The 27,171-nt window shown below is 42.3% G+C and overlaps 1 protein-coding gene across 1 annotated transcript in view; it reads right to left on the reverse strand.

The window, feature by feature from the left end:
* The window catches only part of grik4 (glutamate receptor, ionotropic, kainate 4), a 371,059-nt gene extending 346,000 nt beyond the window's left edge, over positions 1-25,059 (reverse strand). Inside the window, exon 1 of the mRNA XM_020047780.2 lies at positions 24,341-25,059. The gene's annotated coding sequence lies outside the window, so the exon portion shown is untranslated. The remainder of the gene's footprint in view (positions 1-24,340) is intronic.
* Between the last annotated feature and the right edge of the window lie 2,112 nt (positions 25,060-27,171).

Below are 27,171 nucleotides of genomic sequence, written 5' to 3' on the forward strand. Positions count from 1 at the left end.
CCAGACTTCATTTAGCATCTGTGGGAAGAACTGTCGATTGCAGTTCACAGCACTTCCCAGCGCTTCAAAAAGTACTGAATACAGGGTCTGAATACTTATGTACGGTACATGAAGTGTTTCAGTTTCTCCTTTTTCAATATTTTGGCATATATTTCTAAAAACACATTTTTGCTTTGACTTTATGAGGCCTTGTGTGTATGTTGATGGCGCAACATTTAATCAATTATAAATGAAGTCCATAACATAAAATGTGGAAAAAGTGAATGCCTGATCAATTGCAGAAATGAAATGTCACTTGACAATCAAAACCCCAGTATTTCGGAAACATAAATCGGGGGTGGGTAGCCAGCCATTCTGGAAAGCTGCCTCCAGGCAGGAACAATTTACAGTGAGACAGTTAAACCAAATGAATACATATTTACATGTTGGTACAAGGAGAGTCCACAATCCATCCAATGGTTTGAAATTGTCATTAGATGTTAATGTTAGCGTTTCCTAATCAACAACCAGTGTAACTTAATGTCTATCAGTTGGCATGCTCTATATGTATGCCCATCCCCCTGCCCCCGACCTTCTTCAAAATGCTGACAGCCTTGTCAAACATATGCTGGCACACTAGACACCACGGCATTACAGAAACATGTTAAGCAAAAAAAAGTACTGTTGGATCACAGAGAACCGTTAGGCGCGTCAAGCTCTAAAATCACCCCTGGATCAAACAGCCAGCTGTTGTCTCCGTGCCACTGAGTAGGTATGTATGCTACCGCAGCAGACAGCGCAGATTAACGGGGGTAGAACTTAACTCAGATGAATGGAGTAGTATTTCATAATAATCAACGTTACTGTATAAATCCTGGTTGGTGATTCTTTGCGCAGCATTTATAAACTGAACACACTTTAGTAGAGGCAAACCACTTCCTTGGTCGGAGAGAGACTGTTCCTCTGTAGTACATCGTACCTTAGAGGGTGTATTAACATTGCATATAAAAAAATCTGTAGTTCAGTGATGGTGAATATGGAGTAAGGAACACCTATACGTCCGTTCCGAGTGAAGCAGCGTCAGTGGAGTATTTCTATTCCCTCACGCGGTCTTGCGGCCTGAGCAGGTCAGTGGAATGGAACACACAGACTCAGACCTGAGCAGCATGGCTGAGTAATCGCCTGCCGCAAGGTTCCCTTCCTGTCTGATCAATAGGAGACAGAGGATCGCACAGCCAGGCAGCGCACAGATTCCTATCTCTGCCCTTTAGCAGATTAAGCCGTTGCTGAGGTAAGACAGGTAATTGCTAGCAACGCCTAACTGAATGGCTGGCGTCTTGTTTGTCATTCAACTCATTAGGCTCATTTATATTCTAATGACAAGGTAAGCAGACGCCGTCAGAGCTACTGTACTCTATGAACATGAACGGTTTTCTCCTATTCTCTCTCCCTCTCCCCCTCCCTCCCTCCCTCCCTCCCTCCCTCCCTCCCTCCTGTCTCTTCTATCCTCCCATCTCCTTCACTATACCCATGATACTTGTGCAGGAATCAAATATATGACAACCACATCCCAAATAATAGATAACCAAATATAGAACATTTCCAAATACATGTGTGTCACAAATACATTTAAAAATGCATTACCCTTCGCTGGACAAGGGTTGTCACACACACACCTGTCCGTCTCCAAAAAGTGCACTGTTGAAAACGACAAAACATTTCCCTTCGTGTAAGCATTGGCTACAGACAGTTTCCACCACTGTTAAATCAATTACGGGTGGAAGGGTATAGAACTGGTATGTTTCCATCGCTCAGAGAGGGCCTGAAGATTTCTGATATTTGCGGTTCGTTAGGAAGGAGTGGATGGGTTCGGGCTGACAGCAGTGTCTTGGCCAGAGGACTACCAACGCATAGGTGGGCCATCACATGTCAGAGTACAACGGACTGAGAGTGGAGTCATCCACTGCCATCATCACTTGGCCAGCCGGCAAGCAGCAGGTGCAACTCTGTCTCCTGCAACCCAGGGAACGTGGAGACTGTAAATCTGACATCATCAGAATAATAACTGTGTGGGCTCAGCCAAGGATGACAAAAAAAAAAGAAAACTGCCAATCTTTCTGGGCTCACTCGGGGCTCTCCTAGAAATGAACGAATCCATCTTTACTTAGCTCACCAGCCCTCTCGGCGTCTTTGAAGTGCATAATATTGTAAAATGGTGTGTAAGAAATAGACGGTAAAACATGGGGACCTGATACACATCTAGCGTCAGTGATTGACACGAAACCGGGGGTGGTGAGCTGCAGTTTCTCCATTCTGGTTGCATCCCTAGTCGCTCCTCCTGCTGCACCTCCTGGCAGACACTGCCTCGACGACTCCTCTCAGAATGAGGAAGATAACCAACTGTGCACAAAGAGCAGGGCCGTCACAGCAAACAATGGAGCGTTACAGCACACAGGTCTAACCGGGCCTAACGCACAGGACTTTTATCAGCCATTACGCCGTCAGCATCAGGAGGCAGCACTCCATTTTAAAGGAGCCGACGTCGGGAGCGATGGATAAGAGGGAGGACCAAAGCGGAAGAGGGAGATGCGGGGAGGGACGGGGAAACCGGGAGGGGGAGTTTCTTGTCGCCGTTTTCAGTTATTTCTGTCAAAGTTCTGCTTGTTTATTTGTTTCTGGGCAATTTTTATTAGATCAGATATTGGATTTTATTGGAGAAAGCCTTTGGAGTGTTTGGCATCTTCAAAAATATGGAAAGATTTTTTATAAAAATAAAGAAAGAAAGAAATGCTGGAATCATGCAACAGAATCAGCCAATTCTGAGAGAAATTCACCTCATTCTGAAAACAAGTTACAGCACCCAGTCAAATTCACATTATTTGAAAACAAGAATATTAGGTTTGTTCTGATTTGTAGTGTCTGGATATACATTGTAGCTTGTTTTTATAATATCTGTCTTGCAACATTGAAAATTCTCTCCCCACAGGGAGATTTATTTAGCCACTGTAGATTCAAGTTTTTCTTAGATTTTTGACTAAGCATTTTTGGGGGACTGCCCTTATTAGGCTGTTGAGCAAGAATCTGATGTCAACTTTGGAGGGGACAATTACATAACATTTGGGGGACCCCAAAAAGAGTGCTGTAAAACTGTTTTTGTTTGTGCCGTCGGTTTGCTCACTACTGTAGCTAGCTATTGTGTGTGTGAACCCTACCAACACATAACAGACTTTCAGACAGTAGACACAAACCCTCAGCTGAGAAACACTACATACATTGCATTGCAAGCTTCTCTCATTGACTCAAATTCTAACAGCTGCAAACACTGGTTGACGTTGCTGTAGCTTGCTAGCCCAAACATCAGCTAACCACTAGCTAACAAAGTGTGACCTGCAATTCAATTTAGCGAAAATGAAGGTTGGTGACGGTTAGAAATGTGTTTTGTTGTGTTGAGTGGTAGAAGTAAATAAATGTCTAACATGTCCTTTGTTTGAATTACTTACTAAAAGTCAGCCACCAAAGACAGACGGTAAGATTCCCACGCATGCACTGTACCCGTACAACGTGCAACTGCGGAGGGCTGGGGTGGATCAAACCATTGTGTGGCAAAGGTGGGGGGGGGGTCACAATATTTTGAAATTTAAAAAACACGCTATTAAGTGTCTATAATCAGCACAAGTGCTTTCATTACATCTTATTAATATTATTGAAATTACACATTTATGTTTACAGTGAAATATTGGGGGGGGGGGGGGGGGGGGTTAGGGTTAGGGTGGCAAATCATAGTTTTCTCCAGGATGGGGGGGGGTCGTGTCCCCTTTGTCGCCCACAGGATTTCCGCCTATGCTGTTGGGCCACCATGATCCACCAGGACTGCTTCCATGTCCCTTGGCATTAACTCCCAAAATGTCTGAAACTTCACTGAAGAAATATGACTTGAATGACAATTGCACATTGTGAAATTGAAGCTACGGTCGGGTTCCAAGAATCACGCCTTACCAAAGCCACGGAGGTCTGATCTGCTGGCCATGGAAGCCAAAAATGTGGCCTTGTTCATGAGTGGTCAATGGGCAATCGATGAGTGTGTAGATCTGGAAGATGGTCGTCCCACCCAACAGCCACACCTTCCTAATTTACACATTTATATTCATCTCTAACCCCGTAAACGTCACTTGCTTAATGAAGTGCAAATCGAATAGGACCGTCTCATTTCAAACAAGGTCATTTCTGTCCACGTTTATGCTCCTCAACACCTCTTGTTGATCCTTAAGACTTTGACCCATTTCAAGAGAGAGGACTGAGGAAAGAGGATGTAGGGGTTAAGGTACTCTAATTAATTAAATGTATTTATATCCCTCCTTTATTTAACTGTTTCCAGTACTTCACAACATAAAACCAACATACGAAAAAAAGAAAAAGGAGACAATTGATTACGTACAAAACACACTCATCTGAAATGAAAAGTATTATTGCTGATTCACAGTTGCCATGGAAAATAAGGTAAAATGTATAGAGCATGTGAAACAAAAAGTTTTGACATCTTAAAGTCAACCAAATAAATGTATTAATACCATCAGTCACAAAGTGCAAACACTGACACCCAGCCTAAAATCTTGAAGAACAAGCAATGAAATAGTTGTTGGAGCTCAGTGATCAGGAGAACTCGAAAAGCAGGAACTTTGGTAGTAACCTAGGGAGTAGATAAGCTTTGGAGGTGGCCAGTCTTCTGGAACATGGCTTTTAAGGCCAAATAGTTCAACACATTCGAATGTTCAGATGACCGTTGTGTCAAACGTACCTATTTACCAGGAGTAAATCTAAATGTCAGTTGGCTTTTAATAATCAAGCTTTAGAAAATTTTATATTTTAGTTTGGCTTCAGGACCACATAACCACTTACTAATGACTTACTGTAAGCAGGCTGACATTTTGTTCTTCGGAAATTTCAGATGCGAACGGACAGAAATTGTAGAAGGCAAGAAGCAAATATCACCTCTCTCCTCGTCCTCTAAAAACACCTAAACGCATTCACTGATTATGAAGGTTCTCTTTTTAAAGAAACAAGACTTCAGATGTACATTTCACAGAACTAATCCAACTAATCTCACTGCTGTTGCTCACTGCCCGACACACAACTTTCATGTCCCACAAACAGCAGGGACTGCAAAGGAGAGATGCGGCTAGCTGTTGGCCTGACCAGCGTTTGGAGTGTTGCCTTTCATGCATAGAATACTGTTGAGCTATGGAAAAGAATCCTCCACGCATTCATGGAAGACACGCTAAAAAAGGTCAAGCAGTAGGAGAATCTAATAAAGAAAGATTCTTACACAAGCCTTTTGAGCTTGTTAAGCCTTGGAAACGAGTAAAGGGTCACACGATGTATTACACAAAATGAGACAACCTGCACATCGGAGAACATCTGTAATTAGAGGCAGTCAATCCACTGACATGGTCGCTGCCTCTCTGTGTATTTGACTTAATTATGGAGCAAACCAATTAATACCGAGGATGACGACAATGTAGAAACACCCCTGCTTGTATTTGCCAGGATGGAACAGCCCACATATGACACATCCTGCCCACAGAGATGGAGAGATTTGGCTCATCTGTGTGTGTCCATGCCATTATAGTATCTGTTCTAATAAGTGCAAATAGTCAACAGGGAATTGATCTTTCCAGGTGACCTGGCTGGAGCTGCCTGATAGCGAGGTCATCAGGAAGAATCAGCCAATCCCATGCCAGGTCATCTTGGATGGAGCAGCCAATGAACTTGGATGTTGCACAATTCAAATAATGGATGCCTTTAGTGGTCACACAGGCACTTATGAAGACACAGACAGACACACGATGTTACCAAGTTTCAGTACAGTAAAGTGTTTGTATGGAGATGGGAGGAATGGGCAAAGGGGGTAGCGTCAGTGTCCTAATGACAGGAACATATCCTACTTGTCCTTGTCCTTTTAGAAGGTTCCCGGGAACGGTCAACTGTCACGCAGTACTCTAGGGTTCAGGGTCTGTCGAGCCGAGCTGATATCAGCCTCTCAGTGCGGCAAATCGGCAGCCAAAGTCCCATTGAGTGCTGAGTGATGACAGAGCATGAATGTCAGCAGCTTTAAGACCAGTCGAGGAGATGAGATTCCCGTCACAATGTTTATTCAAGTGCGTTGGGGATGGGCCCACTTCAGCCCACACTCCTACTAGATATGGGGGAACGCTGCCATAACCGACGGTGAAATCGCCATACATCAGAGGGACCCCCGTTCACAATGGGACCTGTTAAACGCGTTGAAATTAACACCATTACACAGTGAGTTCCTGGGCTCTCCACTCCCACAACCCTGCTGTGAAATGAATACTGATGCAGGCCTTCCCTTCCGACACAGGGAGCAGGTGTGATCCCATGGTCCCGGGGCAAGGACGGCCTCCTTCAAATGCAATCGCCGAACATCTCTTATCAACACCGCTCCACGACATGATTAAAAAGTGGCCCCAGACGGTCCGGCTTCTTCACCCGGGAACGCCTCCTGTTCCCCTGCGGTCCACGTGCAGCTCCCTGTCTGTCAATCAATCCTGAACTCGTGGCGGGTCACGAACCGAGCTGGCCAATTACAACGGCCGGGGCCAATCACCCGCTACCACTAGGCTATGCATTTAGTGGTCTCTCCGGAGATCCCCTAGGTTTGATGTGGTAAGCCCCGAGTATGGAAAAGAGGGGGGGGGGGGGGGGGGGTTGAGGAATCTAAGCAGTTAGATTGGCAGATAGGACTTACGGGAAGCAGGAGATGAGCAGCAGTGGTAAGTTGTGGCTGGTTTTACAGCAAAGGCCTCCAATTTTGGCAACTCTGGTTGAGGAGCCAAAAGGACCACAAAGGATCACCGCACCTTTATTCATTTATTTACCCTTATTCATACAGAGTAATCAACTGAGACCAAGGTGTCTTTTACAGCTGAGCCCTGTAGTAAAAAGAAATGTAGATTTAACTTCATCAGCTACAATAGCCTGTGTTTTGTCACTAGTGCTTTTGAAACCACAAGGAAGTGTCCATGACCAGGCCTGATGAAGACAGCTTTTGATGGAATGATCTACCGTATGGAACGCCTTCAACAGTTCAACAGACGGAGCAACACACTTAATTTCTCATTTAAGGATTTGACATTTACAACCAGGGTAGTTGCTGTGGTAGTACTGCGCCCAAGTCTAAAACCAGATCCTGAAATCTGTTCAAAATGCAATTTTCTGATAAAAAAGGAACGCAACTATTTATTCACCAATGCCTCCAGGACTTTAGCAGAGGATGACAATTTAGAGACGTTAGTTATCAAGGGTAACAATGTCCCCACCCCTATTCAGTGGACAGGTTGCAGACTTAAAGGATAACCCCTGAAATGTATGTTAGATGAAATGTACACATCAGAGCTCCAGAGATAATTGGAGCAGCACTAACCAATAAGCCTGGATCCAGCCCCTGTGGTTTTATTAGTGTAACTGAAAGCAATGAATCTAGGACCTCTTTTCAGTGAACAGTTCCTGCATAATTACAAGATTTATGTATTCCTCTATCATTTATTAATCTGTAATTTTGGGTAAGTATAGATGTTTTTTCAAAAAGATCACCTGCTGCAATAAAAATCAACAATAGCATTTTGATCAGTAATAGGTACAGAACCCAATACTCTCTGTTGTGGTAATATGGGAGTGGCACTGCATTTTGGGTTTTTATGGTATTCCAAAGTTTGGAAGGACATCCATTACAGGTAGACAGTGTATTTACATAGTATTCTGCTTTGGGTTTTTCTAATAGGTTTTATACATAGGTTTCCCAGTGTCTTGAAAGTCTGCCAATTCAAGCTAGAAGTAGTTTTTCTAGCATTTTCCCACAAATCGGACATCTCCAAAGCATACAATCAGGCAATGAATGCTGATATCTAACGGAAATAAACCACTTGCCATCTTCTTTCCCTGGAACATTTGTCAATGTATAATCGACCAACATACACTTTACAGGCTCCTATACTATTTGTCTGGAGTTGGCTTGGTAATTAGTTGGGTTAAGTTAAGGTCATAACAGAACTCCTTAATACTATCTGCTTCCTGTAGACTGGGAATCAGATTAAAATCACCAATGATAATCACTTCAGGTGATATAAATCTATCCAACCCGTCCATTAAATGATTCTGCATACCTTTCTTGACTGATGGTGGATGATATACTCAAACATCGGAAATACAACAATTGTTTTCAGATTTAATACACTAGCCATTTTTTCCCCCCTTTCACAACCCATCTGCATCCGGTATGTGTGAACTGTCAAGCGGAATTGATATTCCTAAAGATACATGTGTGACACTTAAAGACCCAGGCATTTAGCTCAGTCACAGAGTCAACTCGAGTCAACCGGGACAGAAGCGAAAAGTCCAGCCACACATTCACGTCTGGATGCAAAGGACATTACAGTAAATCAATGAAGCAGTTAAATAAAACAGAGAGCAGCGGACTCAACCGGCTGTGTGGGGCCACTGGGATGGTTGCTTGGAGACCACTGTAAAACTGTACTATGTGTGCTTTTGAGGCCTCCCATGCCAGGAAGTAGTTACACGAGACGCAACCATCTCCTTCTGTCCTGCCTTAGATCACACTAGCTTCTAAACGCTAAACAAAAAAAATGAGTCTAATGTGTTTGCTATGGATTGCTCACTGAAGGCCAGGCTAAGCTAACCTCATCCTGGTACCATATAGATTCCTTCCGTATGTACTGAGATGCATGTCAGAACTACAGCATGGGGGTTATTTTTACACACCAGCGGGTTGGATGTCATGAAGACGGCGTACATTCAGTACTCTGTAAGTAGAGGCAACGCTGAACCAAATGATATTGAGTCCAGAAATCCTGGCTGAACTATAAAATATCCATTCGGTTATGATTCAGGCAGAGAAAGGGGGGGTACGGAGAGAGGGGGAGAGAGAGAGAGAGAGAGAGAGAGAGAGGGGAGAGAGAGGGGGAGGGGAGCGAGAGAGAGAGAGGGGGGGAGGGAGAGAGAGGGGGGATTGAGTATTGATGTTTGAGGAAAAATGCAGATTCACAAATCAAAGTGATGAGAGGGAGAGGCCCTGAGGGCTTGTTTAGAAAGTAAGATTTAAAGACCAACTGAATTGAACAAACAATTCATCTTCACGTACTGTAAATGTCATGTAATGACGTCATGTGATTGTGTGATTCAGAAACATTTACATAACTATCAAAATTACTGTATGTAGTATAATTGCGGTTAGAAAGTTAGCCTGTCCCAGATTAAATGGTGTGACACAGATTATATGATATTTCACAGACCAAACTGATTAAAACAGATTAAATGGTATTTCATGTATGATGTCACAGATGATGTCCCATGACTTGCATACAGCTGGCAGCAAACAAGCAATCAAGTAAACCGAAGGTAATTGGTGCAAGAAGACACACAGGGAAGAAGATCTCAACTGCCTACTCCTCACATCATCTCTCCTCTCCACTCGTCTCCCATGGCCATTGAAGACACGTCAAAGTGGGTGGAAATTTCACCTTCATTCCTTCTTGATTTGATTAAAGGCCCAACCACTGACTACATTAAAATGGCAGATGCCTTACATGGTTTCCCTCCATGCCAATGAAGCCTTTTTCCTCCATGCTCAAATCACACCTCGTAAACCAACTGAAGTTGGAATTCAGCGATGTCTGAATTCCTTATTTAGCTAAATAAAAAAAAAGGCCAAAATAAGAATTTCCCCTTGAAAGAGGGTTGCAACAAGAATGCATCCTTACATTCTTATTTTCAGGACTACCCAATGAAGGAAAACTGCAGGAAGACATGAATATAACAAATTCGATCATTGGTATAATCAATATTGATAATGGCTACATTTCACCAGTTTACATCGCGTTCTAAGGGAAGGGACAACTAATAGTATGTATTATCATATATGAGCAAAACTGCTCCTCCACCCACGATTCCCATCCAAATCATCAGATGAAGACACATGAAGATTTGTAGTTCAGTCTAGAAATTGTGCGGCGGAGGCAGATTATGGTAAGATAAATCATCAGCATCCCACATGTAGAAACAGATTATGATAGGAATCCTCCCTTTCCACTTGTGATCAATTAGATTTCAGGCTTTGAAGTCAACTGTACATTTGCATAGGGCTGTGGGTGTGTCTTTTCTCAGCGCCTGAACATGCAAAGTAGGATGAACAGCGATGCTTACTGTTTGCTTTAACTCTTGTCATGAAAAGTATTGAAGAATATCTTATTTCACACTGGCTGACCATACAGAGATGGTGCTGTGTTAACTTCTCTTTTTTCATGAGCTTTACTGTATAGCTTGAACGCTCTGCAGTCAGCAGTGGCCACTAGCTCTGAGTGTCAAAGACACGGTTTTAGCAGTAGCAGCTGGAATATAAAGTGAAATATCTGTTTTAAAGAAGCCGAAGCATTCAATAGAAGTTTTCTTCAACGGTGCAGGATGTTACCAAGTTTTTGAAGAAAACAGAGGGGGTCAAGTGCTGCTTAAAATGATCTACTGACCAGAAGCCTATATACAGCTCCGGAAAAAATAAAGAGACCACTGCACCTTTCCAAAAAGGTCGAAAAGGAAGGTTTTGAGTTAGGAACAGAAGGGTTTAAATTAAGAGACCACTACAAATTGAACGCTTCTGATCCTCACTCAAAACTTTCCTTTTCAACTTTCCGGGGCTGTAGGTCACCTGGAAACACATTGCTATGTTGTTCACATTCATAGGCAAAAGTACAAAAGTACTTGGCCTCTCCACAGTGGGTACTTGAAAACACTCATGACACCATAGACTTACTAGTGAAATTAACATGAGGGGGTACTTCAGGGGTACTGAAAGCAGTGCAAAGACATTTTGGGGGTAAAGTAACTGAAAAAGGTTGGGAGACACTGGATTTGCCCATGTCATCTAAACCAGGGTTCAACATTAACGCTGGTCCACTGGCCTGGGGCCAGTAAGATTTAACATTAGGCCACTACAAAAAGAGCCACTGCTCAATTTCCCCATTCAAATTCATAGTATTATATGAAAATGTTTGCTTGTCCTCATTGTCACACTTCCCGCTTGAATGTTTGCTTGTTCACACATTACAAAGTGTCTCAAGCGCTCCCTCTGCCCCCCTTCATGTGCAGCCATACCGGTGTCATCATCCTGACCAATATTTTCAATGGCTTGTCAATTTTGACCAATCATAGTTAAAAGGGCATGCTAGACCGGGACCCAAACATGACATCATACAAGGCAATGCGAACGCAATTTTGTTGGTTTTTTGTGGAAAGAACAGTTTCTTGGGGCAAAAATCGATGATGGCAAGGGACACGTCCTGCTGTTGACGTCGTGCGTTCCTGACGAACGCTGATAAGGCAGGGTCGTTTTTCAAGTGAACGAAAAACGAGCGAGAACATCCTGGCCAGCCATGCTAAGCCCCTGCAGCGGTTTGCCTGCATTGCTCCGAACGAATGAGGAGGCGAGTGTCCAAATTGAAGAACAAAATTGCGACCGCCTATCATGCTGTGAGGGACAAACCATTCACTGACTATTATTATAAAGCTATTATGTCACATCGAATGCAAGGATCTTCAAGAAAAGATGACATGTATAGTAACATTTAGATAACTATTCATTAAAAAGTATATATTTATGTAAACAGCAATTGCTTGTGTGGCTCATGTCTCACATGACATGGAAAACCGTGGTATAAATCAATATTCGGATGTAATACTTCTGTACAATACAATTACATTGTGTTTTTTTTTTTTTTTTCAGACTGGGCCAGTAGATTCTTATTTTTTTAATTTGCCTGTTAGGGCCAGTGAGAATTTTTTTTGGACCCTGTAAACATTTTTGGATTGCTATCTGCAGTGGTCTAGCTAACCAAGAGATGTAGCAAATGGTGCAAGGGCAAGGAGCCATGATCTCTAGCAAAACCTCCTGTCCATGTAAACCAAAAATGTAACTCACATTGAAAGCATATGTTATTTATAATAGTGTTTTGTTATTGTGTTGCCTACTAAGTGTGTTTTATGAACAATAAAAAAAATCCATACTAATTAAACATCTCCGAAATAAAATGTTAACTTCAGAGTCTGTGAGGACTGTATGACATAGACTATGATTTCTTATTAGTTTGCAACTTTAATATGTTATTGATTGGATCCAGAGGAATTGAAAACACATCGCTGAATTGTAATGAAGGTGAGGCTACAGCAAATGCAGACAATTTATCTATGTCAATGTACAACAGGGAAATTAAGCATCCCCTTGCTTTGTGCAAAAGCCGAAGATTCAGGGGAGGCCAATTCATAGCCAGTTTTTATCAAAGGAATGGGAGACGTGATGCACTGCTCAAAATGACTCGGTGAAAGGGGTCATGTGCTATCCAATGGAACCCAAACAAACAGAATTGATCCATTTTATACAACCTCATTAAGAATAACGTTTCTCAATGCAAAATTGAGTTCGGGGATATCATCTACAGTACATAACATAATTAAAAGATTCATAGAATCTGGAGGAATGCAAGGGACAAGGCTGAAAAACAATATTGGATGGCTGTGATCTTCAGGCCCTAACTGCATAAAAAACAGACATGATTCCGCAGTGGATATCACTGCGAGCTCAGGAACACATTTGAAAACCATTGTCTGTGAACACATTACGTCGCTGCCTCCACAAATGCAAGTAAAAACTCTACCATGCGGAAACCATATATAAACCATGCAGAAACCATGAGAAACCATATATAAACCATGCAGAAACCATGAGAAACCATGTATAAACCATGCAGAAACCATATATAAACCATGCAGAAACCATATATAAACATGATCCAGAACCGCCACCGCCTTCTCCGCTCCATTTAAGATGGACTGAGGAGAAGTGCACAACTGTCCTGTGGTCTGATGATTAAAAATTAGAAATTATTTTGGCATCAAATTCAAAATGGGCAGGTATTTTTCCAAAAATAATGACATTTCTCAGTTTCCAAATGTTGTATGTTGTCTTTGTACTATTTTCAATGAAATACAGGGATAAATGATTTGCATATCAATGCACTCTGTTTTTATTTGCATTTTACGCAGCGTCCCAAGTTTTCTGGAAACAGGTTATTACTCTCCTACTATATGTCCAACATGGCAATGCTATCAGGAGTGGGCTTTTTACATTTTAAGTTACATTTATTTTGAGCTTATTCAGAGATACTTACAGTATCGAGCCCACACATTTACATACTTATTATGACACAGAGATGAACGGTATTCCTTCTAACTATGACCGGTAAGTTGTCCAGCGTGAGTGACATCAATTTGACATAAGCTGTATCCATTCTATTCATTTAGAGTATTTCGTTCCTTCAAAACAGTTCTATATTCCCACAGAACTCTTTTTTGTTCCTTCAAAATATTATGTTGAAACCAAAAGTCGTCGTCCCCCCCCCTTTTTTCAGGTCACCAAATAATTCTTTCAGAGTGTTGGTTCCGGTAACTGCAATGCGGTAGAAGTTGTATAAAGTTAATCAAAGACTGCTGATAAAGAAGATATGCCTGACAGGTAACTAGAGAAATCATAGATCAATGTAATCCATCTCTAGATATCATAGATGAATGTAATTAATCTCTAGATATCATCTAAACTCTGGTGATATTTCTTTGTACTGCCTGATCCAGCCACCTTGGGTGGTTTGCTGGCTAGATAATGCTAGTTGACACTTTGAACCCAATTGTCTTAACGGAAAACATTCTTGTCTTCTCATTTCATTTCCTAATTTTAAAGTGATTACAACACTGGCTGATATGGATGACACTGGTAAAAATTAACTAGCTATATTTTGGCTCAAAACAGTGGCTCAAAAGGTATTCACTTTTCCACATTTGACTGTGTTACAAAATAAAATCAAAAACGAAACAGTCCATAAAGGTAAAGTAAAAGAAAACAAATTGTTCTGAATTAATTAAATTATAAAAATGAAAATAATGGATTGCATTAGTATTTAATCCCTTTCCCATTGCAAACTAAATGAGCGGCGGTGCAAGCAATTGTCTTTAGAAATCACACTTGGTTCAATGGAGTCTGTTTGCAATCAAGGGGTTTCACAGGATTTCAGGTTAAATACAACTGTCCCTGGGAGGTCATAGTTGGCTTGTAGAATTCCTAACAGAAAGTACCTCATTAAGTAGCATTGGGCATAACAACGTTTTCCGAAACAGAGACAACGCAAACATTTGAACCGAGGCATTAGGAAGCGCTCAAAACATTTACTCGATACTGACATCTGCTGGTAAGAAATACAAATCAGATTTTTTATGATCATACAGATTGGAAAAGAGTTCGGTGTGCAAATATTTGGTGTGCGCGAATTGAAAAGAGACATCAGAGTGTGGGGTTTATACCCCACATTTTTCTTGCCTTTCCAGTTTTTTTTTAAAGGTGTGTAAACGACAAGTGTGACATAGGTGCACTTAGATGCACTAAATAAATGATTAAAATAACAATAACAGTGGCGTTTCACCTTCTTAGTGTTGCTAAGGAGTCAGCAGCGTTACGTGGTAAACAACTGCTGAAAGAAGGATAGTTGGACATGTTTGTACTTCAGTTGTAAAATAAGGGGCACAGTAGAGGTGGATGTTTGAAATGCGCCCAGGCAACAGAGAACTGTAGAAACCTGCACTTTACAGCAAGTTACTACTCACTAGGCTAACTACAAAACAAAATTCACAGCGAATCCTGACAAACTCTCAGTAATCAAACAAATGTCTCTGTGTGTTTCTCAAGCAGCCCATCATTATCAATAAGACAATGGAACATTCAAAGTAAATCCGGAATAAGGTGCGTCAACAGCACCAATCGGGTGGGATATAAAAACATTTAAGTCGCTGAATATCCCCCAGAGCAGTAAAGTCCATTATTAAAGAAATGCAGAGAGTATGGCACACCTGTGAATCTGTCTAGGACAGACTGTCCCCAAAAACTGAGTATCCAGACAAGAAGGCAGGCCAACAAGATGGCAAATCTAAAAGACTTTCATTCTTCCATGGCTGAGCTGGGAGACACTGGGCATACTCCAACAATAGCCTGGGTGCTTCACACAAGTGGTCCACATGGACGAAAGCCAAAAAGCCCAAAACACATCCGATCTTGGTTCAAGTTTGCCAGCAGGCATGTGGGAGGACTCTGGAGACCTATTAGAAGAAGATCCTATGGTCTGAAAATACCATAATAGAGCTTTTTGTCCTCAGTGCTAAGCGTAAGCCAGCACTGTTTGGCGTAAGCCAGCACGGCACATTATCCTGAGGACACCATCCCTACCATGCAGCATGGTGGCAGAATCATGCTATGTGGATGCTTGTTTTTGCATCAGGGCCTGGACAGCAGGGGAGAATGGATGCAGCCACATACAGAGAAATCCTGGAATAAAACCTGAGACCTGGGACTGGAGAGAAGACAGCAGCATATATATATATATATATGATATATTGTGAAAAACTCAAACTTTGGGAATAGTAGTAAGGTCAGAGAGGAGGAAGAAATTGCCAAGGAAGAGACACTTAGATATTCAGCCAAGGCATCTCAAATATGCTCACACTTTCCTATGTCAGTGGGACCACTAGGTTTAGCCAATACAAGATCTTGTTTGACGAGAATTACTTCTGTATTTTAATAAAGAGGTTAATGAGGGAATTCTTGCTTTTATAGATAAATCTGCAATAGGTGTGTAATGTCAGTGTTCACAGCATTTAGGCATTTTGAGAATGTTATTTTGTTTAGATGCTCTTCTTGACACACATTTAAGTTAAAAAAGTTATACCTTGTTTTACTAATTAAAAGTAAACCATGAATTGCATAATTCAAGAGTGTGTCCCTAAGTGGACGCGTTTATTGAACCCCAAGTCATCCTCTGGGGTTTTGTCAGCGACACATAACATAACAACAGAGGGCAATCTGAGCTTACGGGACAGGGGCTTGGATTGGGATTCACCAAAACCTTGACATCTGTGTAAGAGAATGGTGAATTGCTTGCCCAATTTGGCTAGGATTTCGATTACCTGTTGCACGTGTGTTTACCTTGGGATTTCAACAAGCAACCAGCCGGCGATACCCCATTGTTCACCGAATGTCGCGAAAGGCCCATTAAAACCAAGCTACATAACATGTTTGAGACAGTGTGATGGAGTGGTCCTTCATTTGCATTATGTCAGCTGGTAGTCTTTAGCCATCCATCCCATCCATCACTGTCATCAAAATGGCTGACGTGGACTTCCAAGGAACATCCCACGAAGCCAGAAATCCTAGCTGAACATTTTCATAGAGTACACTCTTAGATCATTACAAGTTAATGAATTAATATTTCAAATCTGTTCGTAGCCTGAAGCGGCCAATCCCTATTGCTAATATTGAAATGAGCTTTTGAAACAAAAAGTAATTATGCACTAGTGGAAAGAACCAGTCCCTTAAGATCATCCATAGTAAAATGTCCGTCACGTGCATAGATGCCTTTTCAGTACACAACTATTTAGTCCCACTCGCTCCATCTGCCTCCTTCTCTGTGTGTGTGTGTGTGTGTGTGTGTGTGTGTGTGTGTGTGTGTGTGTGTGCGCGCGTCTTTGTTGTTTGCAGATTGGTGGTAGGTGAATGTGATTGGGTCGTTAAGGTGACAAGTTACACCTAGGTTTGGGACTGACTAGAAGATAGAAGTTCTTGATGTCCATTCCCCTCACTCTCTCTCCATGAGCACCATATTGTTTGGTAGATGGTTTCTGATTAAGTCCAATCCTCAACACTTACACAGTTCACACGCGTCCATGCACCTCTCTTACACGTATCTTTAATAGCTGTAGTGATAGGCAGAACGACCACGCCTTTTCCCAAACACAGAGAATCCAAGCATTTGTTTCGAGGCTTTACGAAACACTGGAAATATTTACCTAACAGTGACATCTACAGGTTAGGGGGAAAAATCTGATGTTTAATGTTCATACAGAAATGTTCCCATATTGTTGGATAAGATTTAGTGGCAAAACAGCCAGATGAACTTACCTTGAGAAGAGAAAGAACAGCAGCCTTTTTCAAGGCTCTTGTTGCCGGTGGGACTGCCTGGCGGGTTGGAGGGCGTGTTCTCCTCTGTGTCTGTGGCCTCCTCGGGTCTCCCCTCCGGACCGGTCTCTGTCCGCCGCCATTTCAGCGGCATCGAGCGGCGGCAGCAGCCAGACTGGGGATTCCCCTTCCCTCCGCTCCTGCCGTCTCAGCGGGACAGGGCGTACTCTCTGGGTGTCCGGGTCATGGGCGCGGCCAACACCGTCACCCCACTCGCTATGTCGCTCCGCTGACGAGGTGGCAAAGGTGGCGGGGGGGGGGCCTGCGTGATGTCGAACGGCGTGGTCACGCAAAGGCACCGGTGGCTGTCCCTCACAGCCCTGAAGGACGCGGAGAAGCCCGGCGTCCTGAACGGCCCACACTCAGAAGGGGCACTGTTCAGAGTGGCTGTTTCCGAGGTTGTTTTTTCCCCCCAACCGTGGCAGGTTGGGATGGCACGTGTTCTGACTGAGGTGAAACCTGCCAAACGGCAGAGTCGTGCCTTTTTGGTTCTGGCGGGAAGGTGGCTCATCACGTGATGTCTGGGCCTGAGGACCTTCGGTCACGCGACCACCTCAGCCTTGCTCCCCGTGCCACAGGTCTCTACCGCCCCAGACCCTCTACCGCCCCAGACCCTCTACCGCCCCAGACCCTCTACCGCCCCAGACCCTCTACCGCCCCAGACCCTCTACCGCCCAGCACAGGGCCTATGGCAAACAGCAGAGGGACTCTCTTCAGCCTGCCTGCCTCCACGCAGCCCACTGACAAGTGTAGTGTTGTTAGAGTCGCTGGTAACCAAGGGTTACAGCCCAGTCTCATCGGCCTGTTAGACCGGTGCGCTGCCCATTGATTATTATGCCGGGTTGCTTGAACTGTCATTTACCAGTGGTCAACAACAGTGCTCTTCTTCCTGTCTGCCCATGGCCTTGGCGGTTTCTGGCATTGGCGTAACATTCAAGCCAAATTCCCTATTGGCCAACGTTCAGCCCCTTTCTTCCTGTCCTTTTTGGAAAAAAGCACCCCCCCCCCCCCTTTGGGCTGTGCCGCTGTCTCATGTATGACGGACAGTGGCGGCGAGGGCTGTGGAAGAACACAGAGTTTTTCCGGCTCACATACTGTACCACAGTTGAATGCGCTCAACTCTGCATTACTGCGAGTGAAAATGGAGATGCTCTCTCTGTCCAGCGGGCTAGACTGAACGAGGAGAGTGGGTTACGCACTGCAGTTTCATCGCCCACCCCCCCTTCTCGAGGGGCGGTGGAGACAGAGTTGGCTTCCTTGGAGAAGGCAGCTGCTATGTCATTAGAAATAGCAGAGCTGTCGGCGAGGGACGCTGTGACAATGGTGGTGCCCTGCGGGTGAGACCAGGAGGGGGATGTATCCCCTTTACTTTTTGGTGCCAAAGACGGGGGGGGGGGGTTTTGGATTCACGCATCCTCAGGAGCATAGCCAAACGGCCCTTCCGAATGCTCACCACCAAACGCTTGTTGGCATGAGTTTACCCAAACCACTTCTGCACCAGCCTGGATCTAAAGGACGTGCACTTGCATTTGCCAGTGGTCCCGTTTCACAGAGAGGGTCTCCACTTCTCCTTCCAAACGACTGTGTACGGGTTCAGCAGAATCCCGATCGGGTTCGCCACGGCCCCAAGCACGTTCACCAAGTGGGAGCAGCCTTAGAGCCTCTTCGTCGTAAAGCTCACCCGGAAGACTTACTGGTTCTGGCAGGCTCAGCCGAATTGGCTATGACACACAGTGTAACTCCGGTTACACACCTGTCGTGCCTGGGTTTTGCAGTGAATTGAGAAAAAAAAAAAAGGGGGCCCCCCGCGGTCTTGACGACAGATATCTGGGTCTCCAGCTGGACACTGTCTCCATGGTGACGTGCGCTTCGGGGGCGCTCTGCTGTGTTTTCTTCCGCCGTGCACGGCGACGGGGCATTTGGTCACGCTCCTCCTGGGTCTCATGCCGGCTGCGCATCTCCTGGGTCCCTGGGGGCTCCTGCACATACGCGGGACCCAAAGGTGGTCCGCTCAGTTTCCCACGAACCTAGTCTTTATGTCCTCCACAGAAACATTTCCGTCACATGCATAGATGCCTTTTCAGTCCACAAATATTTTAGCCCTCTAACTCCGTCCGCCTCCTTCTCCGTGTGGGTGCGTGCGCCTTTGTCGTTTGGAAATTGGCGGCAGGTGGAGCTGATTGGGTCGTTAAGGTAACGAGTAACACCTGGGTGTGGGACTGACTAGAAGATAAAGGTTCCTGATGCCCATTCCCGCCTCCCTCTCCATGAGAACCATTTAGTTTTTTGATCTGTCTAATTAAGGTCTTTCATCAAGCACACTCCTTGACACACTTCATGTTTCTTTAGTAGTTGTATACTTTGTTAGTTATTTAATACACTCCCTTGTTTCTCTCAGTCTAAGAAGCCTAAGAGGGTTGTAGAACACTGACGTCAGGCACAGATGCGCACGCATTCTGCTGAAAGACAGGCCATCACTATCTGCACCCATTCATCAAAGCCTGGAGTTACATATAAACATACTTAAAAAATATCAACATTTACATTTTCGTTTTTGAAAAAAAACAGTATAGGGTTTCCATGACAATTACATGAGTTACATGAGTATAGTGTTTACATGACAATTACATGAGTTACATGAGTATGTTTCCATGACAATTACATGAGTTACATGAGTATAGTGTTTACATGACAATTACATGAGTTACATGAGTATAGTGTTTACATGACAATTACATGAGTTACATGAGTATAGTGTTTACATGACAATTACATGAGTTACATGAGTATGTTTCCATGACAATTACATGAGTTACATGAGTATAGTGTTTACATGACAATTACATGAGTTACATGAGTATAGTGTTTACATGACAATTACATGAGTTACATGAGTATAGTGTTTACATGACAATTACATGAGTTACATGAGTATGTTTCCATGACAATTACATGAGTTACATGAGTATGTTTCCATGACAATTACATGAGTTACATGAGTATAGTGTTTACATGACAACTGTATAACAGGCCTGCTGCTATAACATGTTTAATATCAAATTATTTGTGTGCATGTGAACATACTAAATGTTTTCAAATAAAGAAAAGGGTCTATAACAATGTGATCTGACCTGGCAATCAAGATACAAGTAACACTTTTTTTTCAGGTAAATAAGTTGACACCAGTTGACAACAATGTATCCAGTACCATCACACTACTGAGACAGCACAACTTCACCAGCCACTACAATAGCCTTGACAACTCTGCAGTGTTTAACAGTGAGTACAAGATTCCATTAGCCATTACAGTCCAAAGTGAAATGGCTTCTCTGCAAAAGGGATCTAACAAAATGAGTTATGTTCAGATTGTATAATGACTGGAAAATGTCCCTTGGAGAGAAACGTGGTGACTGATTATCCTTGTTTCAAGTCTGTAGAGATGGCCCTCCATCAGATGGCGAACGATGGATGCACCAGGCCAGTTAACCTTCACTGTGCTAGGGATTTGTTCCTTAGTGTCCTAGCCATCAATTAATCAAGCATTCGATCAGGCAAACGCAAAGCGAACTCGAACAACACACAATACCGTTCCCCAAAAAGTTGAGACGATGAATAAAATGCAAATTAAAACAGAATGCAATGATGTGCAAATCATTTATCCTTATATTTAATTGGAAATAACTGCTGAGCAGCTGAAATCCTATATCAAGCATGAATGGGAATACACTACATTTTCAAAACTACAGCAATTGGTCTCCTCAGTTCCCAAAACGCTTACAGAGTGCTGTTAAACGAGGAGATGCAACACAGTGGTAAACATGCCCCTGTCCCAGCTGTTTTGAAACATGACGCGGGCATCAAATTCAAAGTGGGCATTTATTTTTCAAGAAACAATAAGATGTCTCAGTTTCAACATTTGATATGTTGTCTTTGTACTATTCTTTCGAATATAGGGTTTAAATGATTTGCACATCCTTGCATTCTCATTTATTCACATTTTACGCAGCGTCCCAACTCTTTTGGAAACAGGCTTGTACACGTGCATTCAGCAGAAGAATAGCCAAAATCCTGAAGGTGTAGCCATTTACCTGAACTCCTTACACTCTGATAAGGTACACGTATGGAATATTATGTACAGGAACCATTTCCAGTCACCAGCACTTTGAAAATTAAATATTATCCATGGGAGGTCCAAGGATTCTCCATTCAACCTTGAAATCTCTTCACTACTACACCAATAGTGGTCCAGGAGAGGTAGACCCAGGGCTATTAAACAGTGTCAAACACGAGGGACATGGTGAGTGTACCCTTCAGCAAATTACTCCACCTGAAATTCAACAGCAAACAAATCAGCAGAATTAATATGCTAAAGGTTGCCCACGGGAGCAGCTCTGTCAGCTATGCAAATAGATAAATAATGACAGTTAGAAGAAGAAGAAGAAGAAAAAAAAGGGCCATATCTAACGCACACAGACTGATGAATTGTGCGCGTATTGTACTTGTGCACCTGCATGCTAGCACATGTGCCTGTTCTGTATGTGAGTACGAAGTGTGTTTTTAGCCGGCCGGGCTAGGAGAGTGGAATCCGGATGGCTGGCTAAATGAACTCAGACAGATGCCGAGCACGATAGAGCTGGCCCCTGCCCACACAGAGGAAATGGAACTTTGTTAAGGGCTAGTGACTGTCATTCTGTCCCTAACTGTGCAGGGGAGTGGGTGACGATAATTAACCTTCAACGTAATCAGCCAGGATACCCGCAGAGGAGGAACACTCTGGCACGGGCTTAGGTCTAACAGAGTGGCGCGCACACACGGACACGCCAGCACCGACACACACAAACGCAATACTTCTAAACGGAAACGCCCTGGTTAATACCAGCTTGTTCATACCACTGAAGGTTTATGAAACGTACAGCAGTGTTTCCCAAATGGTGGACGGTGTGTCGCAGCCTGGCTTTAACCGAATCTCAAGCCTAGTCTGTGGATATGGCCAGGAATGTATTTTGTGCCTCTTTCAGAGGAAGCTACAAATTCTGGAAGGATTGTAGGCGAGTCCTGTTATAGATGAAAATTGTGAGGGTGTGCTTAATTTGAGATTTGTATTACGTTTTGCACCATTATGTCGAGAAACACAGTAATATCTCTAATGAAGACAAACTAATGTCTAATGAAGACATACACACATATATCTAAATGTTCTGTAACCATGACACTCATCAGAATAGGTGTAAAAACAACAGTTTGGAAGGAACATGTTGTCCACGCCTCATGGTCTCGAAATGTATACTTAAACTCTGATATAGAGTAGAGCTCTCTGTTCAACACTCCCCCTTCTCTTTACTGGCTGGCTGTCTGGGACAAGGATGGTTTTTCAATATCTATTAATAGGCACTACATTCGAGAGACTTAGCCCATGAAACTGGTCGGTAGGATTCTTCATAGCAAGCTCAGACTTCAGGTCATCAGATAAGACCCAGCTACTTTATCACAGCCTCTCTTTCAAAAGTACATGTCCTGGAATACAATTATAATGAATTAACATATTTGTAGGGGTTGATGGAGTTTCCATTAAGGCAAATCAAGACTGATTGAATTTGAAGTGGAAATTACAAACTTTATAGAGTTATTTACTCCAAGGTGCAGGATCTGGACATGGTTGGATTTCCTCTTTTGTCAGTGTACCTTTTCCATTTATTCAATGAGATTCAGTTTTATTTTGTGTTATTTGTGCTTATTCAGTCAGAGTTTATACTTTGCTGCTGCTCAAATTCACTTCCCATCCCTCAATTCCTTGGCAGCTCTCAACTGCACTAAGATCTTTGCGTGTTTTACGTTTCTATACATGGGGAATGATGATGTCTGCTCTGTTATGAAAAAAATGTATCTTGTGTTCTATACGTACCTGACACAGAGAAAAGATGATATTTGCCCACACTGCTTTAAGGCTGCACTTTCATGCTTGGTTAGGACCTGATATTGTAGATACCTCAACTGATCTATAGAATTATTTTATAATGATGTACTGGTTGGTTTTGATACATGCATCATGAAACAATACATTAGTTTTACCTTGGACATATCTTAACACTTTCTCCATGTGGTTAATACCCTCCGAAAGCTTGAACCCTGGTGTTTTCTAGAAAGGGGTGGCCCAACTTTCTATCCACAAGGGGGTGCCAAAACAATAGCCTCCAGAAAAGCCACTGAGCACAGCCGCTGAGCACAGCCGCTGAGCACAGCCGCTGAGCACGCCCCTCTAACTCTCTCTCCACCTATCCCTCTGTCTCTCCTTCTCTCAAATTGACAAACAACATGCACACACAAATACACACCTGCTCACAAAGACCTGTCAAAGGTCAATCAAGCAATTCCAACTGAGATTAATTTGATTGCCAACATCCTGCAGAGTTTGTCTCCCTGATTCTAAACATCCAATCAGACAACTGGATTAAATAATATATCAATATGCATAAAAATGTAATTTACAAGTGTCTCAGCAACTGCAAAACATGAAACTATGAACTAATCTGCAGAGCAATCTCTCTAAATCCAATGAATTAATAAATCCATCACACTAACTAAGGAATCTCTATTATTAACACAGATGGAGATGGTGCTGTCATTCATTATAACCTTGGGAGTACAGTGGTTGGCTGTCACAGGTGATGAGTCCTAATCATATTTATGCCGGCAGAGCCCTTGACATGTGTCCGAGGCCTATGGAAATCGTGTCCCTGAATGACACTGTACATACCAATTTTTGTCTGGAATCTTTTAACTTCATGGTAGATGAAGCCTAGATGAAAATTAAATGCTAAGGCCTGACCCCTTTACAAAAGCACAATTGTGCAACAATTTACTTTTGAAAGAAGATAATTGTGAAGCAATTGCTAGCTTAACTTCATTCACAATAATTGAAATGGAAAAAGAAGATATAAGAAGTATTAATTATTCCACTATTTAATTAGGGTCGTGGGGTTAAAACAGGTTATTTAACTGACGCAACGCTGACCCCAATGGCATAATTATGGAACCGATAAGGCAACTTGCATATTGACAAGATACATTGTGGTGGGGGTCTTGTATTGTCAATGTACCATATTAACAGTAAACAATGCATCACGAATTCAATAAGCAACCATTCCTCAAAATACACAATAAGTAATTGAGGTTCTCCATTTATTACACTTTGTTGTTTATGCTCAATATACTTGTAGACTTTCTTACCTGGCTCTTTGATAACAATCGACGTTTTTGCGGTTTCTAGCAGTCTTTGTCCATATATCTCTTTTATTATTTCTCCTCATGGAACAGGTGTAGCCGAGTCAGTTGGTTTTATCGGTAAGTAAAAAAACGGCAGCCGTTTGTGCAATGCAATCTCCACTTCTGTCGAACTGCGCTTTCCCGGGTTGCCTCCTGAATTCTGCTATATGCGCGTATCCGCAAGGCTACTCACTCAATGGCCATTTCAAAAATAATTTCCTATTTTTGTACATCCTTGCAATAGTCTACCCGTTGTGGGGGACAATGAATCGTTGTCTAGTAAAATGCATCCAAACAGTTGGAAATAATTCGTTACTTTTCTGTGAAGACAAATGTTTGTCCAATTCCTCCAAAGCTGAAGAACAGTTTTTGTTTTCTTCGAGATCCCTTTATCTTGAAATGGACAAATAGCCTATCTTGAATAATTTTAAGGCTAATTCAGCTTATTCTCAAGAAAAAAAGAGGTCTCTCTCTTTTCCCTTGCTCCTGCGGCCGTAGCCTGAATGAAAATGCTTAGTACAGCTTAAGCTTCAGGGAGGGTACGAAACGTAGTGCTTCCAAATGTAAATGGCTAATTCAATCTCTTGATCACCAAAATATCGAAAAACAACCAGACATTGCGTTTTAAAGAATCAAACGTACATCTATTGCGGTCCGGACCGGAACGATGTTGAAGAAAGATGCGGTCGCTGCCTCGGTGAAGAAGTCTCTTACAGACGAGCTCTTGGAACCTTACACTACAGCCAATGTTAAAGGCACCGGCACTTGTTTCTGTGAAATGAGTTTACAGGTGTACTGTATAGACCGTGGTGTGTAACCTAATGCATGAATGTTTGTTGCCAAAAAATATATTTTTTGCGTGTTTCTTTAGTCTATATTGAAAACTGTGGCATTAATAAAAATAAAAAAAATAGATTAATTACATGCATGAATGACATTGCATAATTTACCATCATGTTTACACCAGTAGGCTATTGAAAATGGCTGATAATCTCAAAGAACTGAGAGCTTTATTCCAAATCAAACATTTAAACGTAATAAATCTCCATTTGGAGCATTCGTGTCTGAAATATACATGCATTTAGCAAGAGACTAAAATGCTAATTAATTTTCATTCCAGTGTTGTATACCAGTAAGCTTATAGCCACTGCAGGTAGTCAATAAAGTGTCAGCACGGTAAAGGAATAGTCAGTGAATCAGCAAAACTTCAGCTCTCCTCTGAACGAGTGGGTTTTGGATCCAAAATCTTAAGACGTCATGATCTTTCCAGTTTTATTACAGTAACAATTTATTATTAAACAGCATAAACAATACTGACCAATGAATCAACTGTGATATAGTTTTCTAACAATGGACTAATAAAAACCTATATAGTTGGGTTCTGATGGAGTACAAGCTGAACCAAGCTCATCAGGCATTTAGACAATGTAGTAAATTCTGCAACAATCAATGCATGCTCTCAGTGGAAAATCCCCAAAATGTAATGGCAAATTGCCCCTTTAAAAACTCAGTCAATCAAACTTTATTGAATTTGGACTGAGATTTTAAGCAATATACAGTTTGTATATCATTTAACCAATAACTTAATGTTGGAATGTATGATCCCAGCCTTCGTGTTAATTAACTGACTTTGAGGCTGCCCTAGAAGAGGAAGATTCAAACCTACCTTACAATGTATGCTGAAACAAACTCAGATGAATAAACACAAAAAGCTAAAGTCAGTGGTTTTGTAGAGTACCTGGTAACAAGGACCTGGCTTTGTGGGTTTTCACAGCTACCATCATGGATACCTGCAACTGAATCCATGTTTTCCTGACATTTCACTCCTCAGTCAATTTGCACTGCTGGATAATAAATGGATTGGAGTGAATGTCAGCAACCCTGACCTTTTCCCCTCAAACACAAACTTATAAAGTTTTTTATCTTTACAATGGATGGGTACAAACACCTGATCCCCAATATTAACTAGGGTGTTACACAAACCTGACCCTCTAAGGTCTAGAAATAAATTGAATAGATTGGTAATAGTATATCTGACCCACAATACATAGATTGGTAGGCACACCTGCTCCTAAAAATAGTGCAAATATATAAGAAAATTGGTATAAGCGATAGAGCATATATTGAATACATTTGTACATATACAGTACAGAAAGTATGCTGTACTTCAACATGAGATAATAAGCCTGTTTTAATTCAGTTAGATCTGGTACAAATTAATCTCACAAGCAACATGACATAGCAACACTATAGTAGACTACACTGTAGTTTTGATAACAGCTGGTCAAATGTTACTTTAAATATGTTTAGCAGAACTAGGATTGCCATAATTGGACATGTCTCTTAAAGAAAATAGATGTCACAGTCTTGTCACTGTCACATTCATCATCTGATGAAGTATCTCTCACATTTCACCATTTGCATAGTTGATATCTTTTTATTGGTTGAGGATTTCAATGTATTTTACCAGCTAAGTTAACTAAGAAAGCGTTCTAATTTAGGGCGTTACATGTGAAATTAAGGGAGAATAGGGAATGAAATAGACAATTGGAAGGCAGTGGTTATTAGGTTGCCATGATGGTAGGAGTGCCAGATGGAAAATTTAGTAAGGACATCAGGGTTAATATCTGTACTTTTTCTATAAGTGCCATATGATCTGACCACAGAGTCAGCAATACTGATTAAACCCAGCCACAGTCGCCAATCACTGATAAGGGGCTTTGGGATCTCCTAAGAACATAGGAAAAGGGGACCTTCCAATGGCCCCCCAAAACAGCATCTACAATTCAGGAAGA

The sequence above is a fragment of the Esox lucius genome, chromosome 1 (genome assembly GCF_011004845.1).
Source record: "Esox lucius isolate fEsoLuc1 chromosome 1, fEsoLuc1.pri, whole genome shotgun sequence".
In the NCBI taxonomy this organism is placed as follows: domain Eukaryota; kingdom Metazoa; phylum Chordata; class Actinopteri; order Esociformes; family Esocidae; genus Esox; species Esox lucius.